Genomic DNA, 20,107 nt, shown 5'->3' with positions numbered 1-20,107 from the left:
TCATAATGTCCTCCAGCCTCCACTTCATAATGTCCTGTCCTCCAGCCTGCTGTCTCCACTTCATAATGTCCTGTCCTCCAGCCTGCTGTCTCTACTTCATAATGCCCTGTCCTCCAGCCTGCTGTCTCCACTTCATAATGTCCTGTCCTCCAGCCTGCTGTCTACACTTCATAATGTCCTCCAGCCTGCTGTCTCCACTTCATAATGTCCTCCAGCCTGCTGTATCCACTTCATAATGTCCTGTCCTCCAGCCTGCTGTCTCCACTTCATAATGTCCTGTCCTCCAGCCTGCTGTCTCCACTTCATAATGTCCTGTCCTCCAGCCTGCTGTCTCCACTTCATAATGTCCTGTCCTCCAGCCTGCTGTCTCTACTTCATAATGCCCTGTCCTCCAGCCTACTGTCTCCACTTCATAATGTCCTGTCCTCCAGCCTGCTGTCTCCACTTCATAATGTCCTCCAGCCTGCTGTCTCCACTTCATAATGTCCTGTCCTCCAGCCTGCTGTCTCCACTTCATAATGTCCTGTCCTCCAGCCTGCTGTCTCCACTTCATAATGTCCTCCAGCCTGCTGTCTCCACTTCATAATGTCCCCCAGCCTGCTGTCTTTACTTCATAATGTCCTCCAGCCTGCTGTCTTTACTTCATAATGTCCTCCAGCCTGCTGTCTCCACTTCATAATGTCCCCCAGCCTGCTGTCTTTACTTCATAATGTCCTCCAGAATGCTGTCTTTACTTCATAATGTCCTCCAGCCTGCTGTCTCCACTTCATAATGTCCTGTCCTCCAGCCTGCTGTCTCCACTTCATAATGTCCTGTCCTCCAGCCTGCTGTCTCTACTTCATAATATCCTCCAGCCTGCTGTCTCCACTTTACAATGTCCTCCAGCCTGCTGTCTCTACTTCATAATGTCCTCCAGCCTGCTGTCTCCACTTCATAATGTCCTCCAGCCTCCACTTCATAATGTCCTGTCCTCCAGCCTGCTGTCTCCACTTCATAATGTCCTGTCCTCCAGCCTGCTGTCTCTACTTCATAATGCCCTGTCCTCCAGCCTGCTGTCTCCACTTCATAATGTCCTGTCCTCCAGCCTGCTGTCTCCACTTCATAATGTCCTGTCCTCCAGCCTGCTGTCTTTACTTCATAATGTCTTCCAGGCCTGCTGTCTCCAATTCATAATGTCCTGTCCTCCAGCCTGCTGTCTCCACTTCATAATGTCCTGGCCTCCAGCCTGCTGTCTCTACTTCATAATGTCCTCCAGCCTGCTGTCTCCACTTCATAATGTCCTCCAGCCTGCTGTCTCCACTTCATAATGTCCTCCAGCCTGCTGTCTCCACTTCATAATGTCCTCCAGCCTGCTGTCTCCACTTCATAATGTCCTGTCCCCCAGCCTGCTGTCTTTACTTCATAATGTCCTCCAGGCTGCTGTCTCCACTTCATAATGTCCTCCAGCCTGCTGTCTTTACTTCATAATGTCCTCCAGCCTGCTGTCTTTACTTCATAATGTCCTACAGCCTGCTGTCTCCACTTCATAATGTCCTCCAGCCTGCTGTCTTTACTTCATAATGTCCTCCAGCCTGCTGTCTCCACTTCATAATGTCCTGTCCTCCAGCCTGCTGTCTCCACTTCATAATGTCCTGTCCTACAGCCTGCTGTCTCCACTTCATAATGTCCTGTCCTCCAGCCTGCTGTCTCCACTTCATAATGTCCTGTCCTCCAGCCTGCTGTCTCCATTTCATAATGTCATCCAGCCTGCTGTCTCCACTTCATAATGTCCTGTCCTCCAGCCTGCTGTCTCTACTTCATAATATCCTCCAGCCTGCTGTCTCTACTTCATAATGTCCTCCAGCCTGCTGTCTCCACTTCATAATGTCCTCCAGCCTCCACTTCATAATGTCCTGTCCTCCAGCCTGCTGTCTCCACTTCATAATGTCCTGTCCTCCAGCCTGCTGTCTCTACTTCATAATGCCCTGTCCTCCAGCCTGCTGTCTCCACTTCATAATGTCCTGTCCTCCAGCCTGCTGTCTACACTTCATAATGTCCTCCAGCCTGCTGTCTCCACTTCATAATGTCCTCCAGCCTGCTGTATCCACTTCATAATGTCCTGTCCTCCAGCCTGCTGTCTCCACTTCATAATGTCCTGTCCTCCAGCCTGCTGTCTCCACTTCATAATGTCCTGTCCTCCAGCCTGCTGTCTCCACTTCATAATGTCCTGTCCTCCAGCCTGCTGTCTCTACTTCATAATGCCCTGTCCTCCAGCCTACTGTCTCCACTTCATAATGTCCTGTCCTCCAGCCTGCTGTCTCCACTTCATAATGTCCTCCAGCCTGCTGTCTCCACTTCATAATGTCCTGTCCTCCAGCCTGCTGTCTCCACTTCATAATGTCCTGTCCTCCAGCCTGCTGTCTCCACTTCATAATGTCCTCCAGCCTGCTGTCTCCACTTCATAATGTCCCCCAGCCTGCTGTCTTTACTTCATAATGTCCTCCAGCCTGCTGTCTTTACTTCATAATGTCCTCCAGCCTGCTGTCTCCACTTCATAATGTCCCCCAGCCTGCTGTCTTTACTTCATAATGTCCTCCAGAATGCTGTCTTTACTTCATAATGTCCTCCAGCCTGCTGTCTCCACTTCATAATGTCCTGTCCTCCAGCCTGCTGTCTCCACTTCATAATGTCCTGTCCTCCAGCCTGCTGTCTCTACTTCATAATATCCTCCAGCCTGCTGTCTCCACTTTACAATGTCCTCCAGCCTGCTGTCTCTACTTCATAATGTCCTCCAGCCTGCTGTCTCCACTTCATAATGTCCTCCAGCCTCCACTTCATAATGTCCTGTCCTCCAGCCTGCTGTCTCCACTTCATAATGTCCTGTCCTCCAGCCTGCTGTCTCTACTTCATAATGCCCTGTCCTCCAGCCTGCTGTCTCCACTTCATAATGTCCTGTCCTCCAGCCTGCTGTCTCCACTTCATAATGTCCTGTCCTCCAGCCTGCTGTCTCCACTTCATAATGTCCTGTCCTCCAGCCTGCTGTCTCCACTTCATAATGTCCTGTCCTCCAGCCTGCTGTCTCCACTTCATAATGTCCTCCAGCTTGCTGTCTCCACTTCATAATGTCCTGTCCTCCAGCCTGCTGTCTCCACTTCATAATGTCCTCCAGCCTGCTGTCTCCACTTCATAATGTCCTGTCCTCCAGCCTGCTGTCTCCACTTCATAATGTCCTCCAGCCTGCTGTCTCTACTTCATAATGTCCTCCAGCCTGCTGTCTCTACTTCATAATGTCCTGTCCTCCAGCCTGCTGTCTCCACTTCATAATGTCCTCCAGCCTGCTGTCTCCACTTCATAATGTCCTCCAGCCTCCACTTCATAATGTCCTGTCCTCCAGCCTGCTGTCTCCACTTCATAATGTCCTGTCCTCCAGCCTGCTGTCTCTATTTCATAATGTCCTGTCCTCCAGCCTGCTGTCTCCACTTCATAATGTCCTGTCCTCCAGCCTGCTGTCTCCACTTCATAATGTCCTGTCCTCCAGCCTGCTGTCTCCACTTCAGAATGTCCTGTCCTCCAGCCTGCAGTCTCCACTTCATAATGTCCTCCAGCCTGCTGTCTCCACTTCATAATGTCCTGTCCTCCAGCCTGCTGTCTCCACTTCATAATGTCCTCCAGCCTGCTGTCTCTACTTCATAATGTCCTGTCCTCCAGCCTGCTGTCTCCACTTCATAATGTCCTCCAGCCTGATGTCTCTACTTCATAATGTCCTGTCCTCCAGCCTGCTGTCTCCACTTCATAATGTCCTGTCCTCCAGCCTGCTGTCTCTACTTCATAATGTCCTGTCCTCCAGCCTGCTGTCTCCACTTCATAATGTCCTGTCCTCCAGCCTGCTGTCTCCACTTCATAATGTCCTGTCCTCCAGCCTGCTGTCTCCACTTCATAATGTTCTCCAGCCTGCTGTTTCTACTTCATAATGTCCTGTCCTCCAGCCTGCTGTCTCCACTTCATAACGTCCTCCAGCCTGCTGTCTCTACTTCATAATGTCCTCCAGCCTGCTGTCTCTACTTCATAATGTCCTGTCCTCCAGCCTGCTGTCTCCACTTCATAATGTCCTGTCCTCCAGCCTGCTGTCTCCACTTCATAATGTCCTGTCCTCCAGCCTGCTGTCTCCACTTCATAAATGTCCTGTCCTCCAACCTGCTGTCTCCACTTCATAATGTCTTGTCCTCCAGGCCTGCTGTCTCAACTTCATAATGACATTCATATTCTAAACACACACACACACTCAGGCAGTGTCAATGCGACATGAGAATAACAATCAGTCTGCTGGCTACAGAAAGCTGATTTGTTCTACTCTCTCACTCCCCTTCCCCCATCTCTCCATCCATTTCTCAATCAAAGGAATGAACTACACCTCTCTCTCTCTCTCTCTCTCTCTCTCTCTCTCTCTCTCTCTCTCTCTCTCTCTCTCTCTCTCTCTCTCTCTCTCTCTCTCTCTCTCTCTCTCTCTCTCTCTCTCTCTCTCTCTCGCTCTCGCTCTCTCTCTCGCTCTCTCTCGCTCTCTCTCAGATTGCTGTGCGCCATGATAGAACTGCGCCATCCACAGTTCTTCATTCTGATGAGAAGGGGATTCAGATTGGGAGAGGTTCTATACATTCAGATTGGGAGAGGTTCTATACATTCAGATTGAGAGAGGTTCTATACATTCAGATTGGGAGAGGTTCTATACATTCAGATTGGGAGAGGTTCTATACATTCAGATTGGGAGAGGTTCTATACATTCAGATTGGGAGAGGTTCTATACATTCAGATTGGGAGAGGTTCTATACATTCAGATTGGGAGAGGTTCTATACATTCAGATTGGGAGAGGTTCTATACATTCAGATTGGGAGAGGTTCTATACATTCAGATTGGGAGAGGTTCTATACATTCAGATTGGGAGAGGTTCTATACATTCAGATTGGGAGAGGTGTTATACATTCATTTGTACCAATTTATCACCTATCTGTTTCAGATCCAACACTGTGTCCTGGGAGAGGACTGTGGGACTGATCCTATTGTTATGCAGCTTAGCCCTCTCTCTCTCTCCCTCCCTCCCTCCCTCCCTCCCTCCCTTCCCTCAACAACACACTACAGAGAACAGTGACATCTCTGAAACTATAGCTCCTCTTCATAATAGAACAGAATCGTCTCCACTCCTCCATTTCACTCCCTCCTTTCCCTCCATTCCTCTGACTACCCCCAACTCCCCTGTATTGAACAAGTGATGAAGAGACTACCTGACAACAGCTTCGTCCACTGATACAGAACAAGAACAAAACATCCTTCTTTCCTCTTCTCCTTTACCCAGCCTTCTCTCCCCCTACCCTGTCACGCCGTGTCCCCCAGCCTTCTCTCCCCCTACCCTGTCACGCCGTGTCCCCCAGCCTTCTCTCCCCCTACCCTGTCACGCCGTGTCCCCCAGCCTTCTCTCCCCCTACCCTGTCACGCCGTGTCCCCCAGCCTTCTCTCACCCTACCCTGTCACACCATGTCCCCCAGCCTTCTCTCCCCCTACCCTGTCATGCCGTGTCCCCCAGCCTTCTCTCCCCCTACCCTGTCACACCGTGTCCCCCAGCCTTCTCTCCCCCTACCCTGTCACACCGTGTCCCCCAGCCTTCTCTCTCCCCCTACCCTGTCACGCCGTGTCCCCAGCCTTCTCTCTCACCCTACCCTGTCATGCCGTGTCCCCAGCCTTCTCTCTCACCCTACCCTGTCACACCGTGTCCCCAGCCTTCTCTCTCACCCTACCCTGTCATGCCGTGTCCCCAGCCTTCTCTCTCACCCTACCCTGTCATGCCGTGTCCCCCAGCCTTCTCTCTCCCCCTACCCTGTCATGCCGTGTCCCCAGCCTTCTCTCTCACCCTACCCTGTCATGCCGTGTCCCCAGCCTTCTCTCTCACCCTACCCTGTCATGCCGTGTCCCCCAGCCTTCTCTCTCCCCCTACCCTGTCATGCCGTGTCCCCAGCCTTCTCTCTCACCCTACCCTGTCATGCCGTGTCCCCAGCCAAAATCATACTCAGTTAATCTCAGACCAGCCTAACAGTCTAAAACAACCACCCAAATCCTGCCTCCGGTGCTGCCCTTCCCTCTCATATCCCTTCACACAGACAGAAACAAACACACAGACAGACAGACGGACGGACGGACAGGCAGGCAGACAGGGACTCTAAGCTAAAATCTGACTTGACAACAGGACAATCCCTGATCTCAGCTCATCCCAAGCTCTGAAAGACCTGCGTTAAGAACAACCAACAACAAAACAGTCTCTCTATCCTTTCATGTAAAAACCACCTGCCTGGTATACTGTAGGGCAGGGCACCCCAAAGGTTTTCACTTGGGGCCCTCCTTCCAGCATTGGGGAACATGTTGTCATGAGGTATTTTCTTGAAATTCTATACATCTTGCCATGTCTAATATGTATCCATGTGATATTTGAGTGACAAAAAAAAAAGACAACACTATCTATGGGCTAAAAACCCAAAATAAAAAAAAGCGTTAGCTGACATGGCTAGTTGATCTCTCTAAGGTACGTAATTACTAACATGACAAGAGGTACTGATGACACACTACCCAATTTCAAAAACGGCACCTTGAGAATTCTACGATTTCAACGTTCAAGAGTAAGTTTAAAACCCGGACTGAGTTGGTCTCCCAGTTTGGGTACCTCTGCTGTAGGGAAAACAGGGCATGAATAGCAGGTAATAACCTATTGCTGTAGCCTGCTAGAATCATTCCCACGTGGCTCTCCCCGCTTGTTTGTAACTTGAATCAAGTGTCATAAATCCCATAGCGCACTCTGCCCATACCACAGGGGTTAACTGAGGTCAACCACTTATTAAGCCCTGTTAACAGACAGAGACATAGAGAGAGAGAGACAGAGAGAGAGAGACAGAGAGAAGAATGAGAGAGGGTTGGGAGAGACATTGCAGGGAGAGAGATAGAGGGAGAGATATTGTGGGTCTTCAGAAAGAGTTGGCACTCAGATGCACTCAGATGGAGGATGAGAGAGAGAGAGAGAGAGAGACAGAGAGAGAGAGAAATACAGAGGGAGGAGAGGATGGAGAGAGAGAGAGAGACAGCAGGATGCACGTTAACTACAGCTACCCTCCAAACAGGGAAAGAAGGGCTGACGTGGAGCCAAAGTTACCACACACCCCTTACACAGCAAAACAGCACCGCCTTAACGCTTGACCCCTTTCCACACACGCACGCACGCGCGCGCACACACACACACACACACACACACACAGGGAGCGCACTTCAGAGATTTAAGCTGTAATTGGATCGGTTTCTATTTAGGGTCCGTGAGTGAAGTTAATGACTGGAGGCCATTTTAAATACTAAATACTAAACAGATTAAATGTACTGAAGACAAAAGAGACTAAATGTACAAGAGACTAAATGTACTAGAGACTAAATGTACTAGAGACTAAATGTACTAGAGACTAAATCTACTGAAGAGACTAAATGTACCAAAGAGACTAAATGTACTAGAGACTAAATGTACTAGAGACTAAATCTACTGAAGAGACTAAATCTACTGAAGAGACTAAATGTACCAAAGAGACTAAATGTACTAGAGACTAAATGTACTAGAGACTAAATCTACTGAAGAGACTAAATGTACTGAAGAGACTAAATGTACTAGAGACTAAATGTACTAGAGACTAAATCTACTGAAGAGACTAAATGTACTGAAGAGACTAAAATGTACTAGAGACTAAATGTACTAGAGACTAAATGTACTAGAGACTAAATGTACTAGAGACTAAATGTACTAGAGACTAAAATGTACTAGAGACTAAATGTACTGAAGAGACTAAATGTACTGAAGAGACTAAAATGTACTTAGAGACTAAATGTACTAGAGACTAAATGTACTAGAGACTAAATGTACAAGAGACTAAAATGTACTAGAGACTAAATGTACTAGAGACTAAATGTACTGAAGAGACTAAATGTACTAGAGACTAAATATACTAGAGACTAAATGTACCGAAGAGACTAAAATATACTAGAGACTAAATGTACTAGAGACTAAATGTACTGAAGAGACTAAATGTACTAGAGACTAAATGTACTGAAGAGACTAAATGTACTGAAGAGACTAAATGTACTGAAGAGACTAAAATGAAGAGACTAAATGTACTGAAGATACTAAAATGTACTAGAGACTAAATGTACTAGAGACTAAATGTACTAGAGACTCATTTTACTGAAGAGACTAAAAATGTACTAGAGACTAAATGTACTGAATAGACTAAAATGTACTAGAGACTAAATGTACTGAAGAGACTAAATGCACTAGAGAGACTAAATGCACTAGATACTAAAATGTACTAAATACTAAATGCACTAGAGAGACTAAATGTACTGAAGAGACTAAAATGTACTAAATACTAAATGTACTAGAGAGACTAAATGCACTAGAGAGACTGAAATGTACTAGAGACTAAAATGTACTATATACTAAATGTACTAGAGAGACTAAATGCACTAGAAAGACTAATATGTACTAGAGACTAAATGTACTAAATACTAAAATGTACTAGGAGAGGACAGGAGGAGGAGAGGAGGAGGAGAGGACAGGAGGAGGAGAGGAGGAGGAGAGGACAGGAGGAGGAGAGGACAGGAGGAGGAGAGGACAGGAGGAGAGGACAGGAGGAGGAGAGGAGGAGGAGAGGACAGGAGGAGGAGAGGACAGGAGGAGAGGACAGGAGGACAGGAGGAGGAGAGGACAGGAGGAGGAGAGGACAGGAGGAGAGGACAGGAGGAGGAGAGGACAGGAGGAGGAGAGGACAGGAGGAGAGGAGAGGACAGGAGGAGAGGACAGGAGGAGGAGAGGACAGAAGGAGAGGACAGGAGGAGGAGAGGACAGGAGGAGGAGAGGACAGGAGGAGGAGAGGACAGGAGGAGAGGACAGGAGGAGAGAAGGAGAGGACAGGAGGAGGAGAGGACAGGAGGAGAGGACAGGAGGAGGAGAGGACAGGAGGAGAGGACAGGAGGAGGAGAGGACAGGAGAAGAGGACAGGAAGCAGAGAGAGAACGGTTTTAAAAGAGGAAGGGATAGAGACGTATGGAGGGATGGAAAGAGAGAGAGTAACAGAGACATGTACGCACAATGTAAGATGTGCAATGTTCTGATTATAATGGACAAGAGCTGTCTCTATCACTGACGTCCCTTGCATTTAATATGTGTGTGTTGGGTATGTACTGTAGGTGTGAGGGAGAGAGAGAGAGGTGGTGAGGATCTGTCTCTATCAGCAGCCCACCCACCCCAGAGAGCAGAGCCAGCCACCAGCAGATCACTACCAATGCTGAGGACAGTGTCATAACAACACAGGGCTGTGGACTAGATAAAGGCTGTGTGGGAGAATGTCTATAGTAACAGTATTGCATATGGGTGTGTTGGGATGTATGGTGAAATCTACCACATCATTACAGTTGAATATCTATGATATGGTTACTGTACTTGTAACATCCAGGGGTACTTTATGTAGGAGTATAATCCCTGGTGGAGTCTTAAACATCAACAACGGTCCATCATCTCCCCTCTGTATTGACTCTATCAATATTAATCTATTCTCTCTCTTATCTTTGTCCCTATCTCTTAGTCAATGGCAGACTCTCTCATCTTCCCCTTTCTACATGTCATTCATTTAGCAGAGGCTCTTATCCAGAGCGATTTACAGTGTTGAGTCCATACAATTTTCATACTTTTTCTTCATACAGGTCCCCCTCGGGAATCGAACCAGCAGCCCAGGAGTTACAAACGCCGTGCTCTACCAACTGAGCTACAAGGGACATTCTCTCGCTCACATATCTCACCCCCCCCCCCCTTTCTCTCTCTGAGACGATAAACAAATCCCTTGTGGATTGTAAAGGACAAACTGCTGTTCGACTCCCTCTGTGTGTGTGTGTGTGTGTGTGTGTGTGTGTGTGTATTCCAATATGGCAGCCACTACTGAGTATATCTGCCCCTATGTATCCAAATCACATCCTCAATCTCCCTTCCAGTGCATTAACATACAACTGCAGCCCTAATGTATTCCTACCAGTGGACTCAGAGATGCTGTTGTTCCATAAATGTTGTTCCAGACGTTTGTACCTGCCGTGACCTTCTGCTGTGGTCTCTCTCGTGGCAATGCTTGATTTTTTCATGCATTTCCATTGGCTTGAACCATTAATAACACAGGTATCCGTTAATAACTCAGGTAACCATTAATAACCCAGGTAACCTTTAATAACCCAGGCAACCTTTAATAACCCAGGTAACCTTTAATAACACAGGTATCCGTTAATAACCCGGGTAACCTTTAATAACCCAGGTAACCTTTAATAACACAGGTATCCGTTAATAACCCGGGTAACCTTTAATAACCCGGGTAACCTTTAATAACCCGGGTAACCTTAATAACCCAGGTAACCTTTAATAACACTGGTAACCTTTAATAACCCAGATATCCTTCAATAACCCAGGTAACCTTTAATAACCCAGGCAACCTTTAATAACCCGGGTAACCTTTAATAACCAGGGTAACCGCTAATAACCAAGGTAACCATTAATAACACAGGTAACCTTTAATAACCAAGGTAACCATTAATAACCCAGGTAACCTTTAATAACCCAGGTAACCTTTAATAACCCAGGTAACCTTTAATGACCCGGCTCATCGACACAGATTAACAAACAATAAATCATAGGATTAATAACAACATATGGTTGTGTGCTTCTTTTGTTTCATAGAAGAGAATAGAGAAGAGTTTCCTTTGGGTTTGGTGGAGGTGGTATAGGTTTAGTGAACTAACTGATTTGCTCTTTTTTTAAATATAATTTTTAAGTAACAGGTTCCTCTTGATAATTTGCATTATCATTGTCATTCAATGATGACAACCCAAATGTGTTATGGAAAAATGTGTAGAATAGAATTATTAATACAAATATATATATATATATATATATATATATATATATATATATATATATATATATATATATATACAAAAAATGTGTTGAAATGCAGGAAGTTAGCTGTGTTTTCCAACAACAATCATGTTTTCCTGGCCTTGAGGTCTGTGCCCCGGGGACTGGGCGTGTTGTGCCAAGGTGGGAATTCAACCTTTTCATTATAACATTTACTTGAGAAAAGGAATTTAAAGTCAATACTAGGCGTAATCAATTTCAAGGACATTAGAGACCCACAATATTGTAATTGTGTCTGTGTGTCCTCAACTGAAAAACAATCCCCTCATTGGCTATCGATGATGCTACTGCCTTTAGTGGACAGATCAGCATCTTTAGGTTGTTAGACTCAGTACAGACAACATTCTCATAAAACACTAAGTGACATCAATTTTTCCTTGTGGTCGCCTAGTAACTTCATCTTTGCCATGGCAATAAACCGCACCTCTATAATGTGAAAACATGAACATATCACATAAACTATGATAACATCACCCAATCTTCAAATCTAAACGTGAAAATGGCCGCAATCAAACCATTGATGTATAACTGATATACACACAATGCATTGAACATATTTCTACGTATTTTATAATATTGTTAATGTGCCTTACCGAGCAGTGTCAGGTAGGTAATGTAGAAATACTGTCCTGTGTCGTGCGTCGCCTCGCTGGTTCTCTTCACCACCGCAGCAGGTCGCTCGCGGAGCTAAATATTTTCGCTCTTGTCCCGCCCTTTCCACACGCTGATTGGTCCTTCACTGCGCTTCCTGAAACACAATGCACACTTTTTATTTCAGTAGCTGTTGTTGTTAGATTTTTATATGTCCGGAATCGAGTTTGTCTACGAGAGATTGAGTTTTTGTATTTTATTATTTTTTCCAAAATAAGTCTGTTCAAGCTTTAGCTGCTTGGTGTAGAACGCCCCTTGAGTGCTTGAACAACTTGGGAGTTGTAGTTCTTATATTTAGCGTGCCTTTGCCACTGCCATAATGGGGGATGTCAATAAAAACTACAACCGACAGCCAGTTTGGTGGCCAGCTGATTGGTGTTTACTCGGAAAACCCTCGTCCCCTTTGGCTAGCCAGTTTTGATCATGCAGAAAACTTTGAATTAGAAAATAAAATACACGACTAGCTAGCCACGGCAACTGAGCCCTACTTCGCTATAAATAAGCAATCTACCACTTCTGTCTACTGTAAACAGGTATGTAGCTAAAGGCGGCGTTGCTATTTCACCAACTAACGTTAACGAATCGTTTTTGTTTAGCTAGCTAAGATAGTTAACCTTAAACCTGTTTGGCTAGTTAGTAATTTAGCGTATTCACGCACCTAGATACCCACCTGGGCGATGATTCAAACTGAATATAGTAACTAGCTAACTGATCATGAGAAATTCCCCTCGTCGTTATTAGAGGATGTCTAGCTTGTTGGTGATCATAGCTAACTGTGTGTTGGTCGATTGTAGCTAATCATTTCCATAATTGTCCTAATCAACGTAACTGTATAAACTAACGTTAGTTAGATAATCTTAGTTGTGTAACTTCAATGATCCACGTTTCTGGCACTGCCAGTGGCAGGTGACCCCCAACCTCCTAACCGAGGTAAATTTGGTATTATATTCACATATTCAGACAGACATTCAACAGACATTCGCCAAATACCATTAAAAGCAGTATAAATCAGTAACTAATTCACCGTTTGTCACAGAAACATCAAACTAAGTATAATTGATTCTATACATGTCTAGCACACTTTTACAATCTTTGTTTTGAGTTAAAAAATCCAGTTTTGACTTGGTAGAAACACATAAATTCTAAAATATTGCATTTTAAAGATGAAGAAATCAATAACTAATTCAGTGATTGTCGCAGGAAAAAAGTGAAAATATGTATTTATTTGCAATAACTTTAAAGAAATATTAATGTCAAGTGAAATTTGTTCTATATGAAGTTACACAATGTTTATGTAGTTGTACAATGTTTACAATCTTAAATTGTATGCCAAATCAATATTTGCATTTTTAGTGCAACACTTCCACATTTTAAACTAGTTACAAGGCACAACAGTCATTTATTTGTATGTCTCTAATTTAACAGAAAAGAGGTCCCATACAATCATTTAAGTCATTTTTTGTCATCCCCAGACAAGCTGAATTGCACCATTTCCTGAGGTAATAGATTCAACAGTTCAACACTTATAGCCAAATGTTTAATACCCTGGGTATTCCCAGAACACACTGTGGAAAGTCTATAGATTCAGTGGTCACCTTATTAGGTACAACCCCCTATGCATCTGGAGCAGCGTGAATTCAGAACTGTTGATGAACCTGGGAAAGGAGATAAGACTGTTCAAGTTAAGTCCAGTTGGAGTTTGTTACACTCAGTACAAGTTTTGGAACTTTTCTGAGTTACAAAACACCATCACAGACTGTGCTGTCATTTTGCGCATTCTACAGTTCAAACAAACAGTAACAGAATACCTGAATACTTCTCTGCAAGCTTTAGTGTCTAGCAAGCCAAAACCACGGGACTTGGTGTATGTAGGAGCAATTTATTTTCGTGAATAGAGTGGTGAACCTAATAAAGTGGCAACTGAGTGTAGATATCACAAACAACCCCTTTTGAGCAGTGTCTGTCTGTCTCATACGTTTGATCAATGGGTATAATGGTGAATCTGATCCAAGGTCATCATAGGCTCACTTGGATGTATAGAGTTGAAGGTAAAGGAAGGATTATGAAACTGGGACTTTAAAACACTGGCAGAAGTCTTTCATCCACATCCATTCACATGTCTTTTAAAGTATAAATAACCTTCGAAGACCACTGTCTTTCTGGACGTTTTAAAAGGTTTGGAAATAGTTCTTTCTGCAAGGAATGTGAATTGAAAGGGATATGGTAATACCTATGTAGGTGATGTAGTTTCTACATTGGTATAATGTGTAGTAGTTGCACACCTCCCTGCTGAATTAAGCGATCGAAACGAGCAGGGACCTTAATGTTACCTGAATTTGTCCGTTAGAAACTCTCGTGTTTGGACTAATGATTACACCGCAGTTGTCATCAAACGGTGACCTCACTATAATGAAATGTCATGAGTAGTTGGAAATGCAATTAGCTCATTTGTGGCAGACTGTAACGTTACTCAAGTCAAGACACTAATCAAGGAGGAGGAGGCTGTATGGGGTAGCTGCAGTACACGGGGGTGGTACTGGTGGATGGGAGTTATGGCTAGAGACATCTGTTGTTGTTTTGTAACTGCTGTACATTTCTCCACAGCAGCTGGCCTATCGGACCAGTCAGCCGTCCAGACGCCTTGCTTTATGTGACAAATGACTCGGTGGCAAATGACTCAAATGACTCACATTTTAAATGAGGTTTTAACGGCCTGTAAATAGAACCTGTTCATTTTACAACGTGATAATGCACGACTGCCTGTAATGTCTCGGCGGATGTATAGCTTGGTCTTTTGTATCAAAACAGTCGGACAACTGAGGTCGTTGAAAGTGACGATGTCATGTTCTGCAGGTCCAGTAGCCCGGCTAATCAGCGTGTTGCCAACAGTAGCGTTGTACAGTTGACAGGTAATGGAGAGAAGCGTCGCATCAGATAAGAAAGAACATGTCCAATCATTTTTCCTTTCCGCTATTGTCCCCCACTCTTCACTGCTGGGTGGAATGTTTCTAGTCTCAGTATGGTGCCCTTAAGCTGCTATCAAGTCCTTTCAAATCAGAGGCCTTGAAGGAAATGTGTCAAGCTTGTGGTGAGATTATTGGGACATGGCCTAAGGAGTCTCAGCACTGAGACTGTCTCAAAGGAATACATGGGGATGAAGCTGACCTGAGAGCAGTGCTCAGAGCTATGGTTTTTATCAACGCCCTCTGAAGACACTGCCTGCCTAGCCAGAAATAGAACTGGGGAAAAGGGGCTGGACGGAACCAAAGCAAAGAAAGTAAATCTCAAAGCCCCCCCTCTCCTATCTTACCTGCCTACCCACCTAATTTAGCGCCACCTGGTGCCCTAACCAAAATACAGGGGGTGGTCCACCCAGGTCTTACCTAGTGTGCCTAGACAGTGAATATACTACGGGTATATGTATGCCCGCGGGCCTCTTGCCTAAACACTCCCAAGGTGCCTTCCCCTTTCCCCCTGGGAACAAATGAAACAGAATATTAAACAATTTCACAAACAAACTAAGAAACAAAGGACATCAAATAAGCTCTACCTGAGCAACAAACTCACAGAACATACCAACTGCTACCAACAACGAACTCCCAGCAAAATCAACCTCTAGCAAAATCTCTGCAATGACCTCCCAGCAAATCTCTCTCAGCAAATCAACCTCCAGCAAAATCTCTCTACAATGACCTCCCAGCAAATCTCTCTAGCAAAAGTCTGCAATGACCTCCCAGCAAATCTCTCTCAGCAAATCAACCTCCAGCAAAATCTCTCTGCAATGTCCTCCCAGCAAATCTCTCAGCTGAACAGAACACTGGCTTTTATATAGCTTCAGAATGAATGTGTAACTGGAGACAGCTGTGTCTTGACGAGGGGGCGGGGTCAGCTCTCCAATTAGCCCTGGAGTCGACCAATCAGCTGCTTGAGGGATTTCAGGAAGCCATTTCCTGAAATAAAACACATGCAAATACACAAACTACAACACATAAACTGGGGAACGTAACAGCGGCCAAGGGTGATGTCATGCAGTACTTCATTCTGCTGAATGTTTCAGTCAGAGGAGGAGGAAAGAGAATCGTAGCTTGCCTGCTCGGTAACACCAGGGGTACCAGCATTTCCGTTGACTGGCAATTCTGGTCTTTTGTCCCCCAAAAAATGAAGAAATGTCATAAATTAAACTGTTGCCGGCCAAAAAGACCCGGAGGAAAAATCCCATTGCAAAATAATGCTTTTTATTAATTGATGGAAATACCTTTTATTTAAATGCTTATCAGTTTATAGGTTCGTTTTCATATTTTAGTGGAATTTAAATTGGGCTGTGTGTATTTTCGTTAGTCATTATATATCTTATTTATCCAACACAACTATCACACGTGCACAGCATACAGAACCTGTTCTGAGAGGGGTTTCTCCTGCTGCTCCTCAGCCGGTTGCTGCTGGAGGAAAACATGTTTTAGAGACTGACAGACAGGGTCTGGTGGTGCAGTTCTCACTGTCAGACTGACAGACAGGGTCTGGTGGTGCAGTTCTCCCTGTCAGACTGACAGACAGGGTCTGGTGGTGCAGTTCTCCCTGTCAGACTGACAGACAGGGTCTGGTGGTGCAGTTCTTCCTGTCAGACTGACAGACAGGGTCTGGTGGTGCAGTTCTCCCTGTCAGACTGACAGACAGGGTCTGGTGGTGCAGTTCTCACTGTCAGACTGACAGACAGGGTCTGGTGGTGCAGTTCTCCCTGTCAGTTTGACAGACAGGGTCTGTTGGTGCAGTTCTCCCTGTCAGACTGACAGACAGGGTCTGGTGGTGCAGTTCTTCCTGTCAGACTGACAGACAGGGTCTGGTGGTGCAGTTCTTCCTGTCAGACTGACAGACAGGGTCTGGTGGTGCAGTTCTCCTTGTCAGACTGACAGACAGGGTCTGGTGGTGCAGTTCTCACTGTCAGACTGACAGACAGGGTCTGGTGGTGCAGTTCTCCCTGTCAGACTGACAGACAGGGTCTGGTGGTGCAGTTCTCCCTGTCAGACTGACAGACAGGGTCTGGTGGTGCAGTTCTTCCTGTCAGACTGACAGACAGGGTCTGGTGGTGCAGTTCTCCCTGTCAGACTGACAGACAGGGTCTGGTGGTGCAGTTCTCACTGTCAGACTGACAGACAGGGTCTGGTGGTGCAGTTCTCCCTGTCAGTTTGACAGACAGGGTCTGTTGGTGCAGTTCTCCCTGTCAGACTGACAGACAGGGTCTGGTGGTGCAGTTCTTCCTGTCAGACTGACAGACAGGGTCTGGTGGTGCAGTTCTTCCTGTCAGACTGACAGACAGGGTCTGGTGGTGCAGTTCTCCTTGTCAGACTGACAGACAGGGTCTGGTGGTGCAGTTCTCACTGTCAGACTGACAGACAGGGTCTGGTGGTGCAGTTCTTCCTGTCAGACTGACAGACAGGGTCTGGTGGTGCAGTTCTCACTGTCAGACTGACAGACAGGGTCTGGTGGTGCAGTTCTCCCTGTCAGTTTGACAGACAGGGTCTGTTGGTGCAGTTCTCCCTGTCAGACTGACAGACAGGGTCTGGTGGTGCAGTTCTTCCTGTCAGACTGACAGACAGGGTCTGGTGGTGCAGTTCTTCCTGTCAGACTGACAGACAGGGTCTGGTGGTGCAGTTCTCCTTGTCAGACTGACAGACAGGGTCTGGTGGTGCAGTTCTCACTGTCAGACTGACAGACAGGGTCTGGTGGTGCAGTTCTTCCTGTCAGACTGACAGACAGGGTCTGGTGGTGCAGTTCTTCCTGTCAGACTGACAGACAGGGTCTGGTGGTGCAGTTCTCCCTGTCAGACTGACAGACAGGGTCTGGTGGTGCAGTTCTCACTGTCAGACTGACAGACAGGGTCTGGTGGTGCAGTTCTCCCTGTCAGTTTGACAGACAGGGTCTGTTGGTGCAGTTCTCCCTGTCAGACTGACAGACAGGGTCTGGTGGTGCAGTTCTTCCTGTCAGACTGACAGACAGGGTCTGGTGGTGCAGTTCTTCCTGTCAGACTGACAGACAGGGTCTGGTGGTGCAGTTCTCCTTGTCAGACTGACAGACAGGGTCTGGTGGTGCAGTTCTCACTGTCAGACTGACAGACAGGGTCTGGTGGTGCAGTTCTTCCTGTCAGACTGACAGACAGGGTCTGGTGGTGCAGTTCTTCCTGTCAGACTGACAGACAGGGTCTGGACTGACAGACAGGGTCTGGTGGTGCAGTTCTCACTGTCAGACTGACAGACAGGGTCTGGTGGTGCAGTTCTTCCTGTCAGACTGACAGACAGGGTCTGGACTGACAGACAGGGTCTGGTGGTGCAGTTCTCACTGTCAGACTGACAGACAGGGTCTGGTGGTGCAGTTCTCACTGTCAGACTGACAGACAGGGTCTGGTGGTGCAGTTCTCCCTGTCAGAGTAACCAACAGAGGACTTGGAAAGCTTAACTACTGTAGAAATTGATTATTTTGTGAGTAACCTAATTTATCTTCTTTTATTTCTGCCTTCTAGTGAGTTTATCCAAACTGTCATCTCCAACATTCTGATAGATTGGAGACGGTCAGAAAACATGGTTGTAATGTTAATCATTTGGTTGATATTCTACTGGTTACTTCTAGGCAGATGCCCCATGGGGCAGAGTGGCCCACATGCACTTTAAGAAAGAAATCATGAGTAAAACCTTGCTCGTGAATGACTTCATCACTGATCACAGATTTGACTGCACGTTTCTCACTGAAGCATGGCTGTTTTCAGTGTCGCTATTAGTGAAGTACCACCCCCCCCCCCCCCCCCCCCCCCCCCCCCCCCCCCCCTCGGAATACAGATTTTCATACTGAGAAAAGGGTGGAGGGGCAGCCTCTATTTTTACCAAAACTCTCAGCTGTAGGGACATTTCATTTGGTGACTATGGGTCTGTTGATCATCATGCCATTCTGTTTAGATATCAGCCTCTGCCCACCAGTGCTGACCATAACCCTGTATAGCCCAACAAAACACTGCCCCACTTCCTTTACTGATTTCTCTCAACTATTGTCCTTGAGAACTGTGATACAATCATTGTGTTTGGTGATTTTAATATTCATGTTGACAAAGAGACTGACCATTGATTTTCTGAATCTTTTGAATTCTATGGACTTTATCCAACATGTTACTGGGCCCACACATGACCACGGTACCCTGGACCTGGTTATTACCAAGGGGCTTTCTACTGGACCTGGTTATTACCAAGGGGCTTTCTAGTGGGCCTGGTTATTGCCAAGGGGCTTTCTACTGGACCTGGTTATTGCCAAGGGGCTTTCTACCGGACCTGGTTATTACCAAGGGGCTTTTTCTACTGGACCTGGTTATTACCAAGGGGCTTTCTACTGGACCTGGTTATTACCAAGGGGCTTTTTCTACTGGACCTGGTTATTACCAAGGGGCTTTCTACCGGACCTGGTTATTACCAAGGGGCTTTCTACTGGACCTGGTTATTACCAAGGGGCTTTCTACTGGACCTGGTTATTACCAAGGGGCTTTCTACTGGACCTGGTTATTACCAAGGGGCTTTCTACCAGACCTGGTTATTACCAAGGGGCTTTCTACTGGACCTGGTTATTACCAAGGGGCTTTCTACTGGACCTTGTTATTACCAAGGGGCTTTCTACCAGACCTGGTTATTACCAAGGGGCTTTCTGCTGGACCTGGTTATTACCAAGGGGCTTTCTACTGGACCTGGTTATTACCAAGGGGCTTTCTACCAGACCTTGTTATTACCAAGGGGCTTTCTACCAGACCTGGTTATTACCAAGGGGCTTTCTACCGGACCTGGTTATTGCCAAGGGGCTTTCTACCAGACCTGGTTATTACCAAGGGGCTTTCTACCGGACCTGGTTATTACCAAGGGGCTTTCTACCGGACCTGGTTATTACCAAAGGGCTTTCTCCTGGACCTGGTTATTACCAAGGGGCTTTCTACTGGACCTGGTTATTACCAAGGGGCTTTCTACTGGACCTGGTTATTACCAAGGGGCTTTCTACCAGACCTGGTTATTACCAAGGGGCTTTCTACTGGACCTGGTTATTACCAAGGGGCTTTCTACTGGACCTTGTTATTACCAAGGGGCTTTCTACCAGACCTGGTTATTACCAAGGGGCTTTCTGCTGGACCTGGTTATTACCAAGGGGCTTTCTAGTGGGCCTGGTTATTGCCAAGGGGCTTTCTACTGGACCTGGTTATTGCCAAGGGGCTTTCTACCGGACCTGGTTATTACCAAGGGGCTTTTTCTACTGGACCTGGTTATTACCAGGGGGCTTTCTACTGGACCTGGTTATTACCAAGGGGCTTTCTAGTGGGCCTGGTTATTGCCAAGGGGCTTTCTACTGGACCTGGTTATTGCCAAGGGGCTTTCTACCGGACCTGGTTATTACCAAGGGGCTTTTTCTACTGGACCTGGTTATTACCAAGGGGC

The 20,107-nt window shown here is 46.2% G+C and overlaps 2 protein-coding genes across 4 annotated transcripts in view; one reads left to right on the top strand and one right to left on the bottom strand.

Annotated features, from left to right (window-relative positions):
• Positions 1 to 11,737, bottom strand: part of LOC110512028 (neuroserpin-like) — a 55,249-nt gene extending 43,512 nt beyond the window's left edge. Inside the window, exon 1 of the mRNA XM_036961130.1 lies at positions 11,597 to 11,737. The gene's annotated coding sequence lies outside the window, so the exon portion shown is untranslated. The remainder of the gene's footprint in view (positions 1 to 11,596) is intronic.
• A 243-nt stretch (positions 11,738 to 11,980) lies between these two features.
• LOC118944009 (programmed cell death protein 10-like) overlaps positions 11,981 to 20,107 on the top strand; it is a 34,516-nt gene continuing 26,389 nt past the window's right edge. Inside the window, exons 1-2 of one of the 3 annotated variants that reach the window (XM_036961132.1) lie at positions 11,981 to 12,187; positions 13,127 to 13,153. The gene's annotated coding sequence lies outside the window, so the exon portion shown is untranslated. The remainder of the gene's footprint in view (positions 12,188 to 13,126; positions 13,154 to 20,107) is intronic. The other 2 variants (XM_036961131.1, XM_036961134.1) reach the window with 2 other exon arrangements.

Source organism: Oncorhynchus mykiss, chromosome 24 (assembly GCF_013265735.2).
Source record: "Oncorhynchus mykiss isolate Arlee chromosome 24, USDA_OmykA_1.1, whole genome shotgun sequence".
Taxonomy (NCBI): domain Eukaryota; kingdom Metazoa; phylum Chordata; class Actinopteri; order Salmoniformes; family Salmonidae; genus Oncorhynchus; species Oncorhynchus mykiss.
The sequence above is the reverse complement of the archived record's forward strand: the minus strand, read 5'-3'. Positions and strand labels throughout refer to the sequence as shown.